The sequence below is a fragment of the Adiantum capillus-veneris genome, chromosome 1 (assembly GCF_014529385.1).
Source record: "Adiantum capillus-veneris isolate H3 chromosome 1, ASM1452938v2, whole genome shotgun sequence".
In the NCBI taxonomy this organism is placed as follows: domain Eukaryota; kingdom Viridiplantae; phylum Streptophyta; class Polypodiopsida; order Polypodiales; family Pteridaceae; genus Adiantum; species Adiantum capillus-veneris.
In genome coordinates, this window is record NC_140931.1 from 37,803,115 (window position 1) to 37,827,311 (window position 24,197).

Genomic DNA, 24,197 nt, shown 5'->3' on the forward strand with positions numbered 1-24,197 from the left:
TTGGCATAGTCACGGATATACTGTCGATAAAATCCAGCCATGCCTAAAAATATTTGAAGCTCCTCAACCGTGTTGGGATGTGGCCATCGAAGAATGGCAGTGACCTTGTCGGTGTCCATTTTGATGCCAGAATAAGAGATCACATGATCGAGGTAATGTATCTCTATTTTAAAGAAATCACACTTGCTTTGCTTAGCATACAACACGTGAGTTCGTAGCTGTTTGAACACTAATCATAAGTGTTCTATGTGTTCATCATCTTCAGTATTACTGTAAATGAGAATGTCATCAAGGAAAACCACAACAAATCTTCCAAGATAGGGACGTAAGACACTTATCCATGAGTGTCATAATTGTAGCTGGAGCATTGGTTAGACCAAAAGGCATAACCAAAAATTCAAAATGTCCGAACCGTGTTCTAAAGGCAGTTCTGGAGATATCTTGCAGTTGGATACGCACATGGTGGTATCCTGAACGAAGATCTATCTTTGTATAGTATCTTGCCCCATGGAGTTGATCAAACAACTCATCCACTCGAGGCAGAGGATACTTGTTCTTGATGGTTATCGCATTTAATCTGCGATAATCTACGCACATGTGCATAGTACCATCTTTCTTTTTTACCAATAGAATTGGTGATGCCCAAGGCGAAGGTGCTAGGTCTAATGAAACCACGAGCAAGGTAGTCAGTCAACTGACTCTCAACCTCCTTGGCTTCTTTAGCACTCATACGATAAGGTGGTTTACTCACCGGTTCAGTGCCTGGCAAGACATCTATGCCATGCTAAACATCACGTGTAGGGGTAAACCCGGTGGTAAATCACTTGAGAACACATCAATATACTCCGTGAGTAAGTGAGTTAGTTTTTCCCGTGCAAAAGGAGAAAGTAAAGTAGAGTTATGATGGGATGGAGAATCTTGTAATTCCTGTAATGTTTGTTTTACAACAGTTGCACGTTGCTCTATAGAATTAAAATTGAGAGCACTTTGCTCGTTAGATTTGTTAACACTTTGTTTATCAGTAGAATTCATTGCACTTTGCATACCATTAGAATTCATTGCACTTAGCATACCATTACTAGAATTCACCGCACTTTGCTCTTGAGAATTCACAAGACTTGGAGACAAGCAGTAACACAAAAAGACTTCATCTATTAAATCTGCTTTCTGCAAAATAGAAACCTCGACTGTACATATAAGAGGTGCAGATGGTATATTTTTCTCACCAAGCAAAAGCGCATGTTTACCATTGGCCATAAAGGATAAGGAGTTGTGTTCATAACTAGTGTGCAACGTGTTTCCTAAACCATGCAGCCACTCCCGTCCTAAAACTACATCAGCACGGTCCATGTTCATAACTTGGAAGTCAAGGGTCATCGTATGATCTTGAACAATAAGCTCAACCCCTTGAACTACCGTGTCCCATACTTCTTTATCATTCCCAGAAATCTGCTCCACCACATACTTGTGAGAGCAGGGAGTATGTGTAAGCTTCAATTTCTTGACTAGCTTATAGTTCAAGAAGTTATGAGTTGCACCATCATCCACTAAAATACGAGCACGTTGTCCGTTAATAGGGCCATGCATGCGAATCAAATCATGGGGGTCAAAGGTGGGCTGCCACATTGAAGCAAGCACACAACACTTGTGCTTTTCTTCCATATGAAGAACCTCTACAGCACAATATTTAGGAAATGAATCTAATGTGAGGTGTTGCACCGTGTGCATGGCTTTTTATTTGCCTTGCAAAAGAGGACAATATTTCTTGTTATGTTGTTCCGAAAGATATCTAGAACACAAATTGCGTTTCTTTGCACGCTCAAAATCAGCAGTGCTGAGAGACCCACATGGAATATCTCGTGATTGCTTAGGCTTCTTAGCCTCTTGTGGCCCGTGGAGAGGTAGATTGTCTCTTATTTCTCTTGGAACATGTGGGAGATCTACCTCGCCATTGGCCCTTAACCACATTGCTCTTAGCAAAAGTATTCTTTGAGCAGGGAACATTTGATTTCCTCTCTTGGTCATCATCATATCTTTGGGCATGACTGATGGCTACTTCCAAAGTTTTTGGATGTTGGGTCTTGACATGAAGACGATAGTTTTTGTCAAGACCCCTATTGAAACCCCGTATCTTTTGGAATTCATCTAGACCTTCTAATTTTAATATGATTTCCCAATACTTCAAAAGGTACTGTGTGACAGAGAGGCCAGACATGCAGCATGCATCCCATGATAACCAATTCTTATCTTCTTCATTAGAGTCCAAAAACTCTTTGGGAAAAGAAGCTTGAAACACAGCCCAAGAAGGAAGACGAGCATCTATTGGAAATGTCATCCACCACTTATAGGCCTTGCCTTTAAGAGATAGACTTGTTTCCACACCCGTCTTTATATCCGGGGTGTGTTTCAATCTATGAATATTACTCCATTTGTGTAAGAACGTATTGACCACATCCTTGTTGCGATCACGCTCTTCCCTGTGAAACTCAAGAATGGTGATATTCTTAAGTAATGCATTGCTACCTTCTGCATCTGTTGTCTACGAATTCATAAATTTCACAAGTAACTCCGTAAGATTGGTAACATTTGCATTAAGTGCAAAGAGGTTGCGTTCAAGTACGCTTTGGCGATTTTCCAAAGTCTTGAAAGCAGCCATATCTACAAGGACATGATCTCCTAGATCATTGTCATCATGCATATTAGTGTCAGCCGCAACTGTGGTGCCCTGATTTTGATCTACGTGCTCAAAATCAAACGTGTGTGTAGGTGGGATATCCTCACTGGCCATGGTAAACACACACTAATGCAAAGAGAGAAAAAAAACATCAACTTGTACCTTGTGAAATTGAAGTCTTTGTGTTTTGTATGCTCCGCGATTTGCAAACCTCGCCTTGTGGGAATTTGAGTGCTTCACGTGTCGTTCATTGTAAGAACACCTTTGTTGATTCTTCACAAAAACCCGTCGTTTTTGTGAAGGCTTTTGTTCACTTTAAAGCTACCTCCTTGAGGAAAAAAGAATTTTTGGACGAAAACTTGCCTTCCTCCAAGAAGTGAAAAGTAAGGGTGAAGCTACTTCCTTGAAGTTCGAAGCTTTCCCTTTCCTTCTCGTTTTCCTTTCAACACAAGTATGCTATCTTTTTTTGTTATACACAACAAGGGTCAATAGCTTGATGGTAAAGTGTTGGCCTCTTACCCTCATGGGGTGGGTTCAACCCTCCTTCATGCAAGGGTTAAGTGGGCCTTCCTACGCGCGCAGCCAACGGTGCCAACGGAAGCCTTCGGAGCCTAGGTGCCGTCGAGTTGCCGGTCGAGTTTGCCTTGGTCGCTCATTGTGGAGGGCGTAGATGGGGCGGTCGGTTGTCGTTGTCTGCGCAAACTGTGCCCGTCTTCTTTTTGCTGCACAATGGAGATGTCACTATCTACTAAACGTGGGAGAGAAGCAGCACGCACATGCAACACGCTTTTCGTCTCCTCCCAAAAATAGCTCGGATACTAGTGAAAGGGCGGTGGTAATACATGTGCTAGTCTCCACCCAACCGTGCTATCTTATAGCCTCCCCCTAGCGTACACACTGTCCGGCCGTGCTAGTGGCCTTGCCCATAGAACCCATGTCCTTACAAAAAAATTCTAGGAAGCATTAATAAGTTAACCATTGTCAGTCCAACGAACGTGCGTCTTCTTTTGTGGAGCCTTCTTCTTTGGAGGTTTGTACAAGACTGTGGGTGTATCTTGCACATTAGGACAACCATTCTCTCTATGAATCAGGCGATAGAGCACCTCCTTTTTCAATTGATCCTTTCTGGCTGTCTTCATCTCAAACTCATACGATGTGAGAGCATTCCAAGTTTTTGTGTCAGGATCATAGAGAGTCCACCGTCCTCTGGTAAGTTAGGCTCTTGCTAGTTTGTGTCAGTATGAAGCCGTATGAATCCATCCTTCTGGTAATGGCATTTAATTCTTGTCTCAAGGAGAATTTAAGTCATCTGTCTAAATTGGGGTTCAGAGACTGCTCGATTAGCCAAGTCCTTTTCTAGAATCTTTGAAGCTTCCACTATAAGTTGGAGCGGTTGGTTAGTGATCTTGATGAGCCTTCAAATCTAGACCCACCACTGCTCCCATCTTCAATATGAAATTGTGTATAGCACTTATCATCAACCTGGTCTTTTTTGAGAGTGTCATCTGGAACTTTGTTCTAGACTGTCCATTCGATTGTGGCTCCTTCATACCATTCTTTGAGTTCATCAACTATCTTAATGTAACTTTTATATTCAGCTGGTTCTGGATATTATAGATATAAGGCTGTAAAGAACCTCGGAAGCTCAACCTCTTCAACAAGTAGGGCGTATATCAATACTGGAGAATCTGGAACAAATTCAATAAAGTTCATGACTACTCAATTCCCATGCTGTATCATTTTCCTAATTGTGCAAACTAGGTGATAGAGGCTTTTTAAATTCCTCCCTACTCTTCTAAGGTCATTCTAGTCCATGGCTCCCTGCTAATAGTGGCATGGACTTCAAGAAGTAAATGGATTTTGTGATCCAAGATCTTCCCAGCACTCTGCAACTGCACCATCATATCTTTCATTTGCATTCTCATGTCCTTCATGCATTTATAGCTTGGCTTGTCTCCTAAGAGCATTTCCAATTCCAAGCCAAGACTCTTCAGGTTCCTGGTGGATAGATTCTTTAGATGAAGATTAACCTTAATGTCCTTGTGTGTAATGAACCATTTGGGTACACGAACACAACTAGGGTGATATGGCAGCTGACAGAGTTGTTGATTGTGATAGCTAAGCAATTTCCGGTCATTGACCATACGTCTGGCTCCCAGAAAGAGCATTCGAAAGCACTCTTTATCAGAGTACGTTGTTTCATCGTGAAGGAATTCTTGGATTTGGATGGCTTTTTGTCTTCTCAACTTCTTGCTTAATGCCAACAACTTAGTGGAGTAATCCTTTTTGGGGGCAGCTTGACTCCACTTGAAGACTCTTACCCCTATCCTGAGTCTTTGATGTATATACAATAATGACCTGTTGCGTAGAAAAGTTTTGGGAACCAAATTTACCATGTTCTTTTGAGTGTGTCTAGGATTTCCCTTGTTGCTGATCTTGATCAGAATAATTCTGATCTGGCTGTTGAGTTTGGTGATCAGGCTAGTTAGTCTGTCTAGGGAAACCAATGCCCCAAGTAGACTGGTTCCCTCCTGTTGTAGAGTCAAGAGGAGGTTGATCATCATCAATATCGTCGTCATCATCTTGGTCAACTCCTGTATCCTCACCTTGTCCTTGGGCACAAACATATCAATCATGTAAATTTGTAAAGGATGATATGATGTAAACTAAAGAGATGGTTACAAGTTTGCCAGCATATAAAGTTGCTAAAATGCAAAAACCTTGTGTAGCTTGTCAGTTTGGAAAGCATACAAAAGCATGCTTTCTTCACGATAAGCAAGTAAGAAAAAATTCATTGGATTTAGTGAATATAGATGTATGGGTTCCCGTAAAGACTACATCTATGGGTGGATGTAGATACTATGTGAGTTTCATTGATGACCATACGGGGAACATATGGGTCTATTTCATGAAGCAAAAACGTGAGGTGTCTATGCACCTTTAGAAGTTCAAAATTAAAGTTGAAAAACAAATTGGGAAACATGTAAAATTCATGAGGTTAGATGGAGGGGAAGAATATTTCTCCAATGAAATCAATGGATTTCTTAAAAAGCATGGAAGTCAAACGTAGCTTACATGTAGGTATACTCCGTAGCAACAAAATATTGTGGTGATATGCATCTATGTGGATGACTTGATTGTTGGTGGTGATAATGTGGCTAAGAAGAGGGTGTACGAGCTCTACTTATGTAGAGTCTCAGATGAAAGACTTGGGAGACTTGTGATATTTCTTCGGCATTGAAATTATTCACATATGGTTGTCACAAAGACAATATGTCTTGGACATGTTAAAAGAGTATGGCATGGCTGATTATAAGAGAATTGTGATGCCTTGAGATTAGAATTTGAAGTTGGGAAATGACGTAGGTCAAGTACTTGAGAATGCTACCTTGTATAAGAAGATTGTGGGTGTCTTGATTTACTTGACTGTCTCACGTCCCAACTTGATCTACACAATTGGATTGGTGAGTCAGTTTATGAAGTCTCCAAGGAAATACTTGCATGCAGTGAGGTGCACATGATGCTATGTGAGAGATACTTTTAATTATGCACTCTTTTTTATTGTTGATAAGGAGTTTTAGCTGTATGGTTATACAAATGCAGATTGGGTTGGTAGCGCATACGATCGCAAGTTTACCAGAGGATTCATGTGTTCACTTGGGAGTGCAACTATCACATGAAGCAACAAGAAGTTTCTCTTTTGAGTACAAAGGTAGAGTACATGGGTGTTGCATTGGTGGTATGTGAGGTGGCATGGTTGGGATTGCTACTTCAGGACTTTGGAGTACATGTAGAGAGGCTAGTTGTCATGTATTATAACAACTTGAGTAGCATATAACTTGCACAAAACCCAATGTTTCATGCTGAGAAAAAGCACATTGAGGTACACTACCACATCATCAGAGAGAGGGTCTTAGTAGGCAACATTGACCTTGATTACGTGACAACGACAGATGAGTAGGTTGCAGATATTTTAACAAAGGCCCTTGAAGCAAAGAAGATACAATGATTTTGAGTGATGATTTGTATACGAGAGATGGTGTTGAGCTTGAGGGGGAGTGTTGAGATTTCATTTCAACATGTAAAACTCTTGGTTGACTATCACTGACAATCATCATCATTGGCATGCCTTCGTGGACACAACTATCTTTGCCAATGATACTACAATTGTACTACATCAAGTTGGTCTATTTATCGGGGTGATGGAACACTTACCCATTCATCTCACTCACTAGAGGTTCACACTAGACTGTTGTATTACTTTCCTTTTATGTTGTTATTTTTCCTTATGTTTTTATGTAGACCTCTTATCTTGAGTTAGTGAAGAAGAAGAAGAACAAGGTTTTTTGTCCATATTTGTGTGTGTGTCTGTGTGTGTGTGCACGCGCGCCATCTCTTTGTCTCTATCTCTTAACATGCTACATAGCTCATTTGGACTTATAAGATGAAGGTGTGTCTCCCTTGCGCAAAAATTGAGTAGTCCGCTTCTGCTACTCATATTTTGTGTAAGGAGGACACATCTTCATCTTTTTCACACAATCACTTTACACGTGTCCTCCTTGCACAACATATGAGTAGTTCAACACAGTACATCAATGGTTAATCATCTACTGTTTCATCATCACATGTTTCAAAGTTTATTTAATAACGCATTTTCTAATGCCATGATCTTGTTTTGGACTTGAGCAACCAGTGAAAGCATGGTTGCATTTTTATTCTTTGATGCAGACATGTATAAGGAGGGTTGGTAAATCTATTACCAATCAAAAAGAAAGGGAAATTGTTCAAGCTTGCGGCAATGATTAAAAGGGTAATGTCCAAGGATGTATCACATCTAGATGTTCAGAATATTGAGAATCTCATGGATGCAAGATTGATGTTAAGGAACTTTGAGTAGGAAAATGCATCTAGAGCAAGATGCTAACGGCTTAGCATGCAAGACACATTCTTAATAGAGTGGTGAAGTCTAATGGCAAGATTTCATCACCAGTAGAGATCTTGAAGGAATATAAATTATATCATGAGGAGATCATGAGCAACGGCAGATCAATCTTAGAAAGGCAATAAGCTGTTGAGTTAATGTATTGATGAGTGCAATGTTAATAGATTAGAAGGCCAATTTGAAGTTAAGGAATTTTGTGGGCTCTTAAAGAGCTAGGAAATGATAAAACACATGGGGTATGCGGGCTTACTGAAAAAATACTAAACTATTGAGTTAATGCTTTCAGTTGTGGATTCATGTATTGATGAGTGCAATGCTAATAGACTAGAAGGCCAATTTGAAGTTAAGGAACTGTTGTGGGCTCTTAAAGTGCTGGGAAATGATAAAACACATGGGGTATTCGGACTTACTAAGGAAATTTTTACAGTCTATTGGCACTTGTTGAGCCCTCTGGTCTTGGCTATCATCAAGTGTATTTGGAACACTCAAAGTATGGATCCTCAGTTGAAACAAGGCCTTGTCAAGTTGTTTCCCAAGAAAACTTTCCCTACCTCTTTTTTTGATTGGAGTCCTATCACCATGATGGGCATCCTCTAAAACCTTTTGACCAAATCCATAGCCATCAAAATCTCTCCCTTTCTCAAGGTCTACCTGCATGAAGCTCACTATGGCTTTGTTGGAGGTAAATCCATAGTTGATAATATTCTTATTGTCATGCTAGGCATTAAGCTTATCAAAAAACTAATCAAAGAATGGTAATTTTGCAGCTTGACTTTGCTAAATTCTTTAACTCGATGCTGTGGGATTTTGTGGTTAACATTCTTAAAAAAACTAGGATTCGACAATACAATTGCTTCATGTATTCAACTGCTAGGGTAGGGGACTTCCTCTCAAATATTAATCAATAGCAGACTCTCTGAGGCTGAGAAGTGGATGGCAGTGAAAATCTCTCTGTGTAGTGGGTTGGCGGCAGGGGCTCTGTGTAGTCGGGTCGGTGGTAGGAGTGGTCAGGTTGGCAGAGCAGGTGTGTGTCGATAGCTTCAGTGGAGCTCGGGTAGGTGCGGCAGGGGTTGGTGTCGATGTCGGCAGGAGCGCCCGTAGCAGCGATAGCTTCAGTGGAGCTCGAGTAGGTGTGGCAGGGGTTGGTGTCGATGTCGGCAGTAGCGCCAGTAGCAGCGATAGCTTCAGTGGAGCTCGGGCCTTGGGCAAGTCGGCGGGAGCAACAGTGGGCTATTACCTCGGTTCTTGGGCGGCGCAGGAGCAGTGATGCCCCCCCACAGGGCCGCCCTCGCCCAGGGGGAGACTCGCCTGAGAGAGAGAGAGAGAGAGAGAGAGAGAGAGAGAGAGAGAGAGAGAGAGAGAGAGAGAGAGAGAGAGAGAGAGAGAGAGAGAGAGAGAGAGAGAGAGAGAGAGAGAGAGAGAGAGAGAGAGAGAGAGAGAGAGAGAGAGAGAGAGAGAGAGAGAGAGAGAGAGAGAGAGAGAGAGAGAGAGTGGTTTGAGAGTGAGAGATAGCGGGAGGCTAAGGAAAGGGTGAGGGTGTGTGTGTGTGTGTACTAAGAGAGAGAGAGGTTTTCATGTTGCACCTTTAGGCTGAACGAGGGGGGGAGAGAGGAAGGTCAACGGGAGTGAGGGAGAGAGAATAAGTAGCTGAATGAGGGAGAGAGGGAGAGAAAGTATGGAAGAGAGGGGAATGAGGGGCTGTAGCGGGCCACGGAGAGTGGGTAATGGGGAGACAGGGGGAGTGGATGAGGGAGAGTGTGGGAGTGTGGCAACCCACCTTGTTTGACAAACAAGAGGGAGACTAGAGAGAGAGAAATATTATCTTTCATAGGACAAGATATTGTGGACGAGAGGGGAGAGACGAGGGAGGAAGGTGTGAAAGTGTGTGTGTGTGTGTGTGTGTGTGAATAGAGAGAGAGAGAGAGAGAGAGAGAGAGAGAGAGAGAGAGAGAGAGAGAGAGAGAGAGGATACTTTATTTTATGCTCCCTATGGGCTTGGTGACACAAGAACTAGGAAGAGAGAGAGAGATGGGTTGGTGGAGCCAAGCAAGAGAGAGAGAAGTTGTTCTTTGGTGACAATGGAGGAGGGATGGAGCGAGTGTGGCCAAGCTGAGAGGCGGGGCAGCCCCTGGGGCCGCAAGGTCAAGGGGAAGATGGGGCGACAGTAATGGAGCCAGAAACAAACATTTTTTTAAATTTTCATGCTTCCTTGAATGGGTCAGTTCCCGCGTCCGCGGCTCTGAAATCTGTGGCTAATGATGGACAACGACGGGCCATGGCCAGGGGTGCCGTCGGAGCTGGGCCGCATGGGCTGTGGTGGGGGGGGAAAGAGAGAGAGAGAGAGAGAGAGAGAGAGAGAGAGAGAGAGAGAGAGAGAGAGAGAGAGAGAGAGAGAGAGAGAGAGAGAGAGAGAGAGAGAGAGAGAGAGAGAGAGAGAGAGAGAGAGGGGAGGGGGGGGGGGGGGGGGGGGGGGGGGGGGGCGAAGGGCCACAAGCCTGGCATTGCGGGTCCGCCTTGTCAAAGTGTAAGTAGGACTATTTGAGATCTACGGATGAAGGGCGAAAAATACGCCATTCGTGGCTCACCGATTGACCGAGGAGTTGTTGAGCCCTCCAGTGGTGTTGCCGTGCTTCGGGCAGAGGAAAGATCAACTTTGTTTTCTCTTAATTTCCAAAAACCGGCTATCATTAGCCCTCCCCTTTTGGCTAGAGGCATTCATGCCTCTAGTTTTGCTTTGATTCTTCTTCAGCTGATCTGTAGGAGCTGATATCAAGTTGCCTTCTGAACTAGCCATTCCATTTGGGCATTGGTGAGATTTTTGGAATATCCATGAATCTGCAACAGGTCCGGATGATATCTTATTCCTTGGAATAGTGCGGGTTGATTAAATGGGAAGCCCATGGCTTTGAGAACTTTGTGCCAGTGTCCTCCTGGATCCCAAGTGAAGAATAGGATCATTATTTGCTGTGTTTGAACAATAAAATTTTCATGCCAAATAGGACCAAATTTGTAACCACTAGTAGCGAGAGGAAAAATGAGCATCTTGGCTCCTGCAAAGGCAGAACTAAAAATTATGATTCCCAAGAGTGTGCCAAGAATCCGCCATATATGACTGCCTTGCTGGTGTAGTGAGCTCCAATTGTCTTCAAAATCTTGCTTACTGCCGCAACTAGAAAAGCCAGCAAGCATATCATACTCCTCTTGGGTGTGCTCAAACATGCCCGGGGCGGTCACTTTCTAGAATGTGTATGTTATCACGTGAGTTAACCAGAGAGGATTATTAAAAGATCAAAATGTATACATACATAGGGGGATGGGGGTTTTTAAAATAGGCATGTAGTGTAAATATAGTATGTATATTGAGGTATTATTAATAACCTCTTGAACGCACGTGATATAGGAAGATTTTGATAAGTGACCACCCCGGGCAAACATGTCAGCTGTCTTCTTTGATGTTGATAGTAAGCCACATACCTTGCGGCTTAAATACAAGCATAATCCACTCACCTCCCTCCAAAGAGAGGATGCACTATTTGTAAAAATAATTGCACCAAATTGGGAATGAGGCCTCCATTCTTGCATTCTATCAGCCTTTTGTCAATCCATGGCTCCTTAACTTTTATCTCCATGTTGATCTTATCTCTATATGTTCTAGTGATTAACCATAGCCATATGTCTGATGTATCCCATGCAAACACAATGCTGCGTTGTGGAGGAGTCTGGAACATCCTTAGAAGGTTGGCAACATGTTGATCATCAAAATTTCTCTGAACACCCTCACATAAACTGGAGGCATTACCCATCTCCAAGTTTATAACACCTTTCAGTAGACTAGAGGCATTACCCATCTCCAAGTCTATGACACTACACAATAAAGTCTTGCTCGGCTTCCAAGCCTCTGGAACAATATCCAACTCCAAAACTTTATTCATACTTACCTATTTGTTATGGTCCTTTGGTGAAACTTCCTTGATACGGTGCCTGCTACATTGTTCTCGGTCCTTGCTAGTGCAAAGGATTCTGTTTTCAAAGCCCTCCCCTTTGCTTGATACGTTGTCCATCTTCTGCAAAGTGTTGCTAGCACGCTGGTCTTCCTCTTCTCTAGGATCTTCCATGCTCTTTGCATTCCTCTTACTCTGACAAGGCTTGATCAACACTTTACACCTTCTTACCCTTATTGTCCAATGTTGCTGATTGATTGCTATGGTGCCTATTCCATCCAAGGTTAGAGATGTACTAACATTTGTAACACGATTTTCTTGACTTATCCCCTTCATTGGGGTAGCATCCTTTGACTCTTCAACCTCTTATTCCACTGCTTCAGTCCTTTGAACAAACTTCTCGCTTGACCCTTCTTCTGTTATTTTCATCTTGACCTCTTTTGTAAGACCAATGAAACTTAGTGTGCGGCTGCCGATTGGTGGTGGGCGTAGGATGAGTGTAAGTGGTGATTGTGGTGGTAGTCAGCTTGAACTAGTGGGAGTGGCTATGGTTGCACGGTTGGTGGTGGGATTTGAACACGTGGGATTGGTTACCTGGATAGCGGTGGCCTCACCCTTGGTGGAGATATCTGATTCTGTCTTCCTCCTCTATTGAAGTTCTACCGTCTTGGATGTGGGCAGTAATACATGCCATGGATGTCCTCTCCACAATTGTAGCAGTAGTACTCCTGGTTTTTCCTCTGTTGTTCTCTCCCTTGCTCTTGAGTCTAGTTTTATGCATGCGCTTGCTGCACTAGATGCATGGATAGACTTTGAAGCTGAGTAGTGATGCGACTCAATAGGTCTTGCTTCCCTTCTGATGCCTCTTGTGGTTGAGTTCTCTAAGTAGCTATTGCAGTCATTGGGGTTAGTCAAACTGAGCTCGATTCCTCTGACTCATTGACTCTTGCTTGCATGTGCAACTTCTTGTCTTTAAGGCGGGCTACTTCCACTGCCAACTCATACGTTGCAGGGAATCTCCCCTTCACCTTCTCTTTAAGCGGCGACCACAGGCCAGTAATGAAATGGTCCTTCTTCAAGAAATTAGGCGCTCTTTCACCTTCCTTCAGTGAGGCAACCCATCGCTCCCACAAATCCATAAATTTGGATTCATAAGTGGCATACTCTAGAAAACCTCCCTGCTTTAACTCTATCAGCAGCTGCCATAACTTTTCTGAGGTTGTGCCTCTACCAAACCTCTTCACAAAGGCACGTAGTACGTCCCATGCATGCTTGGCAAATCATTGTACAAAAACTTGGCCTCTACTTTCATTAGTAGAGGAAAGATTCATAGCCATGGGGCGTTGTCATCCTTGTTGGAAACCACACAAGTGATGTCAAAGTCATCCAAAAAATTGATGGTGATGTCTTCTCCCTTTTTTTCACTGAATGTTGGAAAAGAGACACTTGCCATGGTGGTAAATCAATGAGCAATAAATTACAAACCTTTATATATGTGTGTGTGTGTGTGTGTGTGTGTGCATGTGCGTGTCACAAATGACTGAGCGACTTATAGCAGCTTTCTTACAGGGGTGGATGGATAGATTTAAAACAGGATAAAAATGGATCACAATGCTAGAACAGAATAAAGATGCTTACATCAAAAGAGTGGTAGTAAGCAAGAAGGGGTAAGATGATGGGATGTGGAGATCTCAGGATTTCATCAAGCATTTCTGCTCCAAACAGGAAAACAATCTTTTGCTTGTAGAATATTTTCCTATCAATATATACGTTTACATGCATGTATTGCAAGAAACAAAAAGTAAAGACTTTTGGCCTATTGTTATTATCCATGTCGGGTGTAGGGCAAGGATTTGACCACTAGAGTTGCGTACCTCAAGTGTTGACAAGGTGACAGCTTCACCACATGCCTCTACCTCCTGTTGAAGTCCGCACAATCCTCCACATTAGGTTCAAAATAGACTGGGCAAGAAGAGTCTACGTATCTCAATCGGCTTTCCATTCTGCATGCCGCAGCGGCGCTTGGGTGACCTCGCACTTCACTTGAACTTTCCAAGCCTAGAGAGAGTGCAGGCCCACTTGCGTCCACCAAATGCTTTAGGCTTTGTGGCTTGGACCTTGTGGTTGATGTAGTTGATGACTCTTCTCGGACCATTAGAGAGAAAACACTTGGTGCTACACAAAATCTGACTATTGTGAGAGTGTTGCGGTTCTCAAAAGCAAAACTCACCGTTCTTTCTTCACCTTCTCTATTGGTACTCATTGACAGAATACTTTGGTTGACAAAAGTGATGACAATTTGTAGCCCTCCCACTTTATGCTATTGATTTGCGATTAGCATGAGCAATGCAAGATGGGGAGCTTACCTCTTGGATATTGATGACGCTACAACCTGGCAGTAGTATTTCGATGAAGGCGGTCAGTGCTTCTTCAGTGTTCTCCAATTGGAGAATTCTTGCAGCCATTCATCCATGGTCAACAATGCACATTGATTCAGTCTTGTAAACTGAAGGCTTTCAAGAATCCCTCCTCAGTGGGGGCACCAAATGACATATGCAAAGCGTAACACGTATCCTGACAGCCTACCAGGACCGTGCACACCGAGCTCATAAAAAAAATGAATAGGGGGCACCACCTAGCTTTGAGTGGCCACCACAAGAAAAACAGGTGTTATCGACGCTGCCCGTTGCTATGCGCGTCGCTGTGAAACCAGTCGCTATTAGCGACGCGGATAGCGACGGGCATAGCGACGCATATAGCGACGACCATAGCAGAAAATGTTTTTCTTGGGCAGAGGGCAGGCAGCCTAGCCTGTGCCCAGTTAAAAGATGGACACGGCCATAGCCAGACTTCCTGCCCTCTGCCCAAGAAAGCGAGCAGCACCAAAATATCAACCATGCTCCCGCGCGCAAAAAATTCGGCAGAGTTCCCTTTGTTTTTTACATAAACTTTAAAAAAAAAAACATATCATGTATACGCCTCCTACATGCTATCCATGTAGGATCTCACATGAGATTCAAGGCCAATGAAAGAAAACCGTACCAACTGAAAAGCATAGCCATAACTTAAAATCATAACCATAACTTAAAAGCATAACCATAACGAACCATAACCATAACTTAAAACCATAACCGGCTATAACCACTTTGATCAAAACCATAATGCAGATAACCATAACCATAAACAAAATTAACAATAACCATAAGCATAACCAGAAAGAGAAACAATAACTGTCTATACAATGACAATAATCATAACCATAAGGGAAACAATAACTGTCTAAACACTAGCTGTTTGTACAAAAAAGAGACACAGAAGCGTGTCTATGTCTCACAAAGCATATAGATGAAATCTGGTCCACTAATGACTAGGCGTCGCAACCTGCACATAGGACAACTCACAAAATTAGTATTGATATTACTTCACATATACTGACTTAATTAAATCAACTCACACATATTAACGTCTCACCTCAAGCGATCAACGAGACTGTAAGGCCTCCCAGTCTATAGGCTCTCTTGAAGCTTCAAGATCATTCAGTACTTCATAGATACCTCTGCAATATCCATCTGACTCCTCCTCGCGTGATGGAGCTCGTTGCATCGCAAGATTCTGCGTTTATACAAAAATCAAAGTAATAATAATACATGATTCATCGCGTTTTAAAAAACGCCATAGTTAAGATTGGATTAGAAACTCACAAACTCATAGCGAAAGGTGTCGAAGCCTCCGCTGCCAATATGAGATGTCCCCCTGGTCATCTGTCATACCTGCACGGCCTCACGCTACTGTCTGAACCGCATGGCCGCTGTCGCTCATCCTCCCTGATCTGCAGCCACGTCTCGTGTGGGATGCCCGAAGGCTTCGGCGAGCCGGTCCTGAAAGCCTTCCGAGCTGCATCTCGTTGATGTTTGATGGTGTCCCATGCAACACCCTTGATCCACCCCGCCGAAACAACGGAAGAACCCGGAGCAGGCTGGTACTCTCTCAGGATGGTCTCCACTATGTAAGTGACTTTTTCCTTGTCTTGCTGATCCCAAGACGTCAGAATGGTGGTCGAAAATTGCAGCTCCACGAGCTGGCGAATCTGCTATCGCATCTCAGTCCCGACAATTGAAACCAAACCTAAGCCTTACTTTAAAATAAAATAAGCCCTGTTCTCTTGGCCGAGTACCCACCATGGACACTCGGACCACATCTCAAGGGAAGCCCACGTTTGCCAGCATCGTGGCAACACCCCCAAAGGTGGACAGTATGGCCCAGCTGCAAAACGAAGTCGACAAACTTTGCAAGGAAAATATAAATTTTAAGGAAAGACTCGCAGCCATCGAGTCCCGACTCACCACAATGGAGAACTCTAATGAGGGAGAGATGGAAGAGAAGGAAATCAAGCCCAATACGGAGGTAAACATCACCTTCATAGAGAAGGTCAAGACTCAAGTTCAGGATGCCATTTTCCGCAAAGTTGAAGTTCGTGTGGCGTCCACGCTACGCGAACGACAGCGACAAGATGCTCTTGCTCTCAATGTTCGCATCGGCGAGAAATCGAGTGATTGGCAAGGAAAGGAGGACCCCAAGTTCCATGAGTCCTTCGATCGCATCCGAACAACAACCCCCATGATACAATGGGATCCAGCAACAATCACCGCCCTTGCTCACGAGCATCACACCAACCATGCAATTCTTACCTTCAAGACCAAAGCAAATCAAGTCAAGCTCCTTGAGCAATCAATGCTTCTCAAGGACACAAAAATTTGGTTTGCTGAAGATCTTACACCCACCCAACTCAAACAGAAGAAGGCTGAACTCCAAAAGATGCGAGAAGCGCGCATAGCAGGGAAATGGGCAGTGTATCAAGGAGGTAAAGCCATCATCCAAGAGTTCCGAACTCCCAAATCTGCTCCCTCCTCCTCACCTACCTCATCTTAAGTTTTGTTTTGTTCATCCCACCTTATCTTTTTCACTCTCCACCCTTCGATGGACCCTCAGTCCTTAACTGATATGTATCAGATGGAATCCTTTGTACCGTTTTTCTTCTGGTCCCATAGGTCATATATGACCTCCGTGGACGATAATTCAATCTATCTATCGATCTCTCTCTCTCTCTCTCTCTCTCTCTCTCTCTCTCTCTCTCTCTCTCTCTCTCTCTCTCTCTCTCTCTCTCTCTCTCGTCACACCCCCACACACATACACACACACCATCTCCCCCCCCCCCCCCCCCATCACACACACAACTTTCTCTCTCTCTCTACTCACTCACGCCATCTCTCTTCCCCCGTTCTCTATAGCCTGCACATAAGCATCATAATATATATATATATATATATATATATATATATATATATATATACACACACACACACACACACACATCTCCTATACTCTTGTTCACTCACACACACACTCTTGCGGACCACACACAGACACACACACAAACACACAACCCCATATACATGTGCACACACACTCACATCACCTACACCCACACACGCATGTACACACACAGAATACGCCTAAGAGCATGCACATTCAAACACTCACATACACACATGCACGTACACACACAGTACACGCACGCTATATGCACCCATAAACGTAAAAGAAGCGAAGGAAGTCGACATTGACACCCAACACAAAAGGAGAAGGATGGTCAAATCACGTAGTGGCAACACCAAATCAAGAAGTAACGCCAAAGGCATGCCCCGGCTAGCTCCAAAACTGGCGAATGCGCTACACCGATGCACCAACAAAGCCCGCCATTCACCTTCATCTTGTCCACGATGCATCTCCGCAGTAAATATCCATAGGGTAATATATTTTCCCCGTTTTCAAGAAAAAAATCTTGTATTAAAAAAACCCATTGTATATTGCCACCTCTCTCTAGGTGATGATCAGAAAGGCCCACCTAGGAGATATCATTTTAAAAATTCTCCTAAGACAAAGCAAGGGTCAACCATCTGTGACCCAATTCCTTACTTTGTCTCTCCTGATTAGGGTCCTAACCTAATCCCATTAAGTTAAACTAATGTAGCCTGCACCTATAAAAGTGCATTGAGAGGTCACTATCTGGAGACCAGCATTTTAGGAGAACACTCTAGGAGAGTGGAGTAGCAATTGAGCACTGGGGCTTGGGAAGCTAGCACTATGAGAAGGAATCTATGCACACACCCTGACTCCAAGGGTCACCACACACAAGAGTAGAACCTTCGTGTATATGGAATTTCCTCTAGAGAACACACTATAGGCTCTCTCTATCTCTCATTATCTCTCTCTATCACCACAATTGCCATCTTGCCGTAGCTAAGGTTTCTGTAAATATCTCTTTGAATCAAGTTTCCCTCAAATCCCGAGAGGTTTTCATCACCTACGTCTCTCTCTCTCTCTCTCTCTCTCTCTCTCTCTCTCTCTCTCTCTTGGTGTGCAGTATTTGTGCTATTTTAAATCACTATTGTCCGCGTCCTAGGTGGTGCTCCATGTTCATTTCCTGTGACAAGCTCGGCGTGCACGGTGCTGGCGTAGAGGCCGTCGAGGTATGTGTTGCACTTTGCGCCTGTCAACATGTATGCCTGTCAACATGTATGCTGTCAAATTTTAAAGACAATTTTGTGGCTTTTTACAATTATTAGAACATCATTACTTTTTATTTTGCACCTTTCTGGGATAAATGATATACTAAAATGTTCCTCTATGTGATAGGACCTCATTGATATCTTATCTTCATGGTTTCATGAAAAATAGGTAGTCTTAAAGAAATACAATGAGGTGCCAAGCCACTATTGTGGCTCAAGCCACGTAAATGGCTCAAATACAAACCTAGTGTTAAGTCTTACAAAGGAGATCCACCAAGAGAACCAATAACTGAGTACCCGCCGGAGATCGAAAATCAAGAAGAGGTGCTCCAACCAAAATCCATCCTTTGACATGAAGATAAGTTACTAAGACATGGTAAGATTATCCGATGGTATCTTATTAAGTTCAAAAATTATCCTTTTGAAGATGCTAGATGGATGCAAGGAACACATATTAAGGATAATATGAACCTTGTCAATGCTTACAATGCTACTTCAGAGTAAGAAAATGTAAATACCTTCTAAATAAACAATGTTTCTTTCTTATAGGACTATCTCTCTTTTTATTGTGCACAATTTAAGTAGTATGCATGCTTAGAATCATGTTTGTGATGATGACGTCTCCCAAACAAAAAGTAAAATTTAACACTCTACCCTCGAAGTATGATGTGAACGTAAGAGCAGACATGCTTGTGGCAGTCAAGTCTCTCAAGGAAAAAATGGACTAGTCATCCATTCTGGAATGATGGCATAGGGTAAAAAGGGATCCTCTCGCCACTAAGAAACATAGACTAATGACTAAGGCTTTATCTTCTCTACCTCATAGTAGTCGAGAACAACTATGGTTTCAAGAGAGAGATAATATCATAAAATTTAATATCTACCTATCCCAAATGATTTTCTCATATTGAACTGATCATTTAATGTGGGAAAATGAATGGGACCAAGAGTTAGAATAAAGACATATGTTTTTAGACTTGTCTCGGCACTGGACCAAAGAGAGAGAAGGTTACATCTCATTGTTGAGGGTCCAAAAAGGAGATGGTCTACCAAAGAGCAATGAGAAAATAATGGATCTTGAAAGACCTTAGGGTTAGCTTCATTAAAGACCTCCAAAGGTTAGTGCTAAAAGTCCTTAGACCTAGGGACTTTAGGTACTTTAGACCTCAAGAAAGCTAGGTTTGTGCTTGAGGTGCTTAATGGCTAAGGTGCTTGAGGCGCTTAATGACTAAGGTTCTTGAGGTGCTTGATGACCAAGGGGATTCAAGTGCTTGATGTCCAAGGTGCTTGAGGTCTTCAAGTCAAACATGAGCCCTACATAGGAGGTGGAGATCCCTAAAGGTAGGGGGATGAAAGATAACACACTCACACACACTCAAGGCATGCCCAAGACACAAGAGGCATAAAGGAAACATGTCAAGCCCCTAGCCATGTTTCCCTCGTAGTGTGCATGAATTCTATACGATGGCCTTTAGGGATGTCCAATGAGAATTTATATCCAATTTAATAATTTATTAATATGTCTCTCTCTCTCTCTCTCTCTCTCTCTCTCTCTCTCTCTCTCTCTCTCTCTCTCAAAGGGGGAAAGACGGACACTTGTCCAAATGCTACCTCTATTGCTAGTTATTACCAAACGTCTGTGATTTTCTAGGCCTTGGCATGGACAAATGCGGTGCCAGCTAGTGATAGGAGAGAGAGGGTCGACCAAGGCAAGAAAAATCTCTCACTTTTGGGAATACTCTACTACACACTCCCACATCCTCTCATGTGTTGAGCAAGAACTCCATTTCCTTCTCCAGTCTTGAGAAGTAGAGAGCCTATACCAACACCTCTTGGCTATGCAATGCGAATCCAACCAAGAGTCAAGCTTCCAAGCAATGCTTATAACTTCTTCATCTCCATTACTATGCTATGGCAATGCTCTAAGAGTAATGATATGTGAGAAGACTAAATATTTCTTATAATAATACATCTTCTTCTCTTCCCTTCCCTCACTCCTTGCTATCTCTCTCCACCTTTGAAGGTGTTTGAGGTCTTGGGATTGAGGCCGGTGACAAGTTCATGTTATTGAAAGTTAATTACAATCATAATATTGGTGCATGAAGCTTACCATCATCATAGCATCAGAAAGGTCTCAAGGAACACAAAGAGTGTATTGTACCAAGTCTCTCTTTATGGGAGAATCTATAATACAAATCTTTTGGAGGGGGGGCTGGATCCAAGTAAATTCGGTCCTCAATTGTTGTTGATTTCTCTAATTATCTCTCTCTTTTGCAAGTATTGTTCATGCAATGCTAACTACACTATAAAAATCTCCAAGTGTTTACCGCGCTGTTTTACTGTGTTTTGTAGAGAGAAGGTTCAAATTCAAGTAGAGAAACAAGAGAGAGGAGGGCAGTTTTTTTTTTTGTTTAAAATATTTCCGCAACTGTTTTTGCTATTATTACCGCATGTATTTGGGCCGTTATTACCGCGTAGATTATCGTTGTTATATCTGACAACCAAATTTAGCGCCTAAACTTTCAAATTTTGGCTTATCCCCCCCCCCCCCGGTGTTTTCCTCCTCTCAATAAAAATTAAAGAATATTGTATAAAATTTTCAAATTTAAAAAAGAAGAGAAAGAGAGAGAGAGAGAGAGAGAGAGAGAGAGAGAGGAGGAGGAGGAGGAGGAGGAGGGGGGGGGTAGAAGATTACACTTGGTTACAACTAAAATAATCATTGCCAATTGATTAATATAATTGAGCATATTCTCAAATCTAAAGAGAGGAAGAGGGGGGAGAGAGAGATGAATGGATTACACGACAAAAAACACTTCATAATTGCAAAATGTTTATGAATCATCTTCCAAAAGATCTCTACATGAGGCATCATCCAATTCTAAGCTCATGGCTCCTAACTAAATAAAGAGAGAAACGGAATTGTCGTTTGTGGATGCATTGCCTTCATCATCTTCAAATTCGTCATCCTCCATCTCATCATCTTCATCATCATGACAATCATCCTTGCTAAGACTTGCTGCCACCAACTTGATTCATCGATCTCCCTCTTCTCTGTTTCCACCTCATCCAAATTCGGAGGTGGAAGAGGGTCGAAGATAGTCTCCACTTCATTAGTGGAAAAAATGGTTCTCCCCCGAGGTGTTACGGGAATTACGAACCAAAGTTTGGTTGGTGGATTACTGGGATATAGATGACCTATAAAATAGAAGCTCAAAATGAGTAACACTAGTATAACTAACGCTACAATCAAATAAGAATAAAAAAGGTACATGTCACTCACCTGCTCACAATTGCACGGTAAAACTAAATTGTCATACCTCCCTGTGTGATGCACACTAGTCCACCATGTAGAGGCCACTCTCATGTCATCTAGATACATTTGCAAACCACTTGCACTCAAAGATGAAGGTATGAAAGGTTCTAAAATTAACCTTTAGTATCATTTCAATAGTTTTGCAGTACCTGGATTCAACACCGTCTGTGTCAAAGTTGCCCATGATGGCACAATCCATGGTGGTTCTACGCTCGTCAATGTGGCACGTACAAATGTGACGACCCTTTGACCACATAGAGTTAAAGGAAAGGCACTATAAAATAGAAAAATATATTAATTTATCAAATACATATTAAAGATAATTTCAAGAAATAGCATTACAATATGGTTTAGATATGTGAGTGCTCTACCTTTGGTACGCAGCCTCGTGCATAATCCCATTCTTTGCTGGTGATGTCTTCTCCGCACGCTTTTACCTCGGTCATTCTCTCATGTATCCACTCTGCACTAATGAAATATGGGAAACATGCAAGAAGTCTAGGCACTGGGGGTGCCCTCCTTCCTCCATGTGCTTGTTTCCATGCTTCCCTCTCTTGCAAATGCCTTGCCTTTGCCACTGTCCACAAGTCCACCCACTTGGTCATAATCTTTGCATTGAGAATACAAAATTTATTGACCACTCGGGATAGATTCATATCCATGTTAAGTAGTTTCCCCTTTCCACCTGGGAAGTGTGAAGTCATCCTTGCATCTTCCTCATATGACCACATGCGAGGCACTGAAGGATCTGTTAAGTATGGAGCCTGATTCACCCCTTGTAATTTTTTTAAATTAAAAATGCACATTTGTAAGGCCCCCGTTATGAGGATAAGCCATCGTGCGTGAAGAAAAATCACTTGTCGGAAATAAAAATCACTCATTGGAAAAAAAGAATCCACGGTGGCCAGGAATATTCCTTTTCATCGGAATATTATGGCCGGCTGGTGATCAAAAAGTGTTTGGAAAATGACCGATCGGTTGGCCAGTTGGGCGGTGGCTAAATTTAAAAGCGGACTTTTCTTCTCAAGGGCGGCCACACATGGGTAGACTGGAGGGTCCAATTTGGACTTATCTACACAAGGACGGCTACACATGGCTGCCTCTCATGAGAGAGGGCAACCCTTTTGGCCTATAAAAGGAGGCCATTTCTACACACATTTCATAGTGTGAAGTTGATGCAACAAGGTGGGTGTGAGGTGGTGAGAGTGAAGCAAGGCGGGAGCTCTATTAAGGGTATAATCCTTTTGTAACCTACTTCTTGTTTGAAGTACTAAAGCCATTAAGTGGCTGCTTTCCCATGGATGTAGCCCACATTGGGTGAACCACGTATATCGTGTATACTCTCTCTCTCTCTCTCTCTCTCTCTCTCTCTCTCTCTCTCTCTCTCTCTCTACTCTATAATCTCTTGTGTGTAAAAATTATCTCTCTGCATTAAGTAATCTACTCAATTATCTACTTAGCTACGTCATATTTTCTAACAGGATCAACTTGTGCCAAATACTATGATATGTAAAAAAATGCCTCTTGAACGATCCACCATTCGGCCATACATGCCTCTGGTTGAGACCGTAGCCGCATTAAATCTTTGAGTATCGTTAAAAACCTCTCTAAGATGAATATCCATCGTGCGTGCACTACTCCACATATAGCGATCTCCTCCACCACGTGAACCAAGAGGTGAATTTGACTAAGAAGGATCAATCGAGGAAATGCATCTTTAATGGCACACAAAATTTCTGTTGCTCAAACACTTGGAGCTAACAAATTTGCAAGAAAACACACAAGGATACACTAAGTGCTTGCTGAAATTATTGTGTATATAAAAAAGGTGTAGTTGAGTGGAGTCTTGTGGTGTACCTTACTAGCTCTCCTAGTTTGAAAATAACGTCCCTAACTTTCTTGTCCCGACATATACACATACTCACTGGTAGAATGAACTACAATGTAAATCAGGGAAAGGGAAAGTGAGTGATAGTCATACACACAAACTATAGATAGAATAGGGAGTATGAAGATTACCTGAAGCATCTTGTGCCAATCATGGGACTTCAACCCATACAATTGAACGCTTCCACCCTTCTTCACTTTTGTGAAAGCTCCCTTTAGCGACGTCATGTATCCTGTTGGTGTGTGAATAGAGGCAAGGGTACCCTTCACCTTGTCTAATTCTTCTTTGTCTAGCATCCATGGTGCTTTAGGAAGCACAATATTTCCATTTGGGGCACAACATGGAGTAGCAGAGGCGGGGAGACATTTAAAAAGCCTCAAATCTTCCCTCGCACCCAAAGAGTCCTTCTTGCCAATAATGTGGTCCCATAATGTTTGGGCTACATTCTTGAATATGTTCATGGGATCCAAGAGTTGTTGTATTTCTAAGTCCTTCCAATATGGAAGCCTTAAAAATATGGAATACCTTGACATACCTTTTGGTGGAGGACACGGAGCAAGATTGTTGTTGTGGTGTTCTTCCCACATGGTTGCCCAATCTACCATCATGAGCTTTAGAGGGGTCTTTCCCATTTGTTGGATCCTTGTGCTTGTGCTGCCCTTGGGGTAAGAAATGATGGTTGTTTAGATAGATTACCTTGCGCAAGGAAGTGGGCCTCTCCGTCACCACCGATGGCCCGCAAGTAGGAAATACATTGTGCCCCAATGTGGAAAACCCTACATATATATCATATGGTTAGAGAGATGAGTTAACTAAAGTGAAGTAAAGGAAGAAAGGGAAAGAGGGAGAGAGAGATAGAGGAAAGGGGGA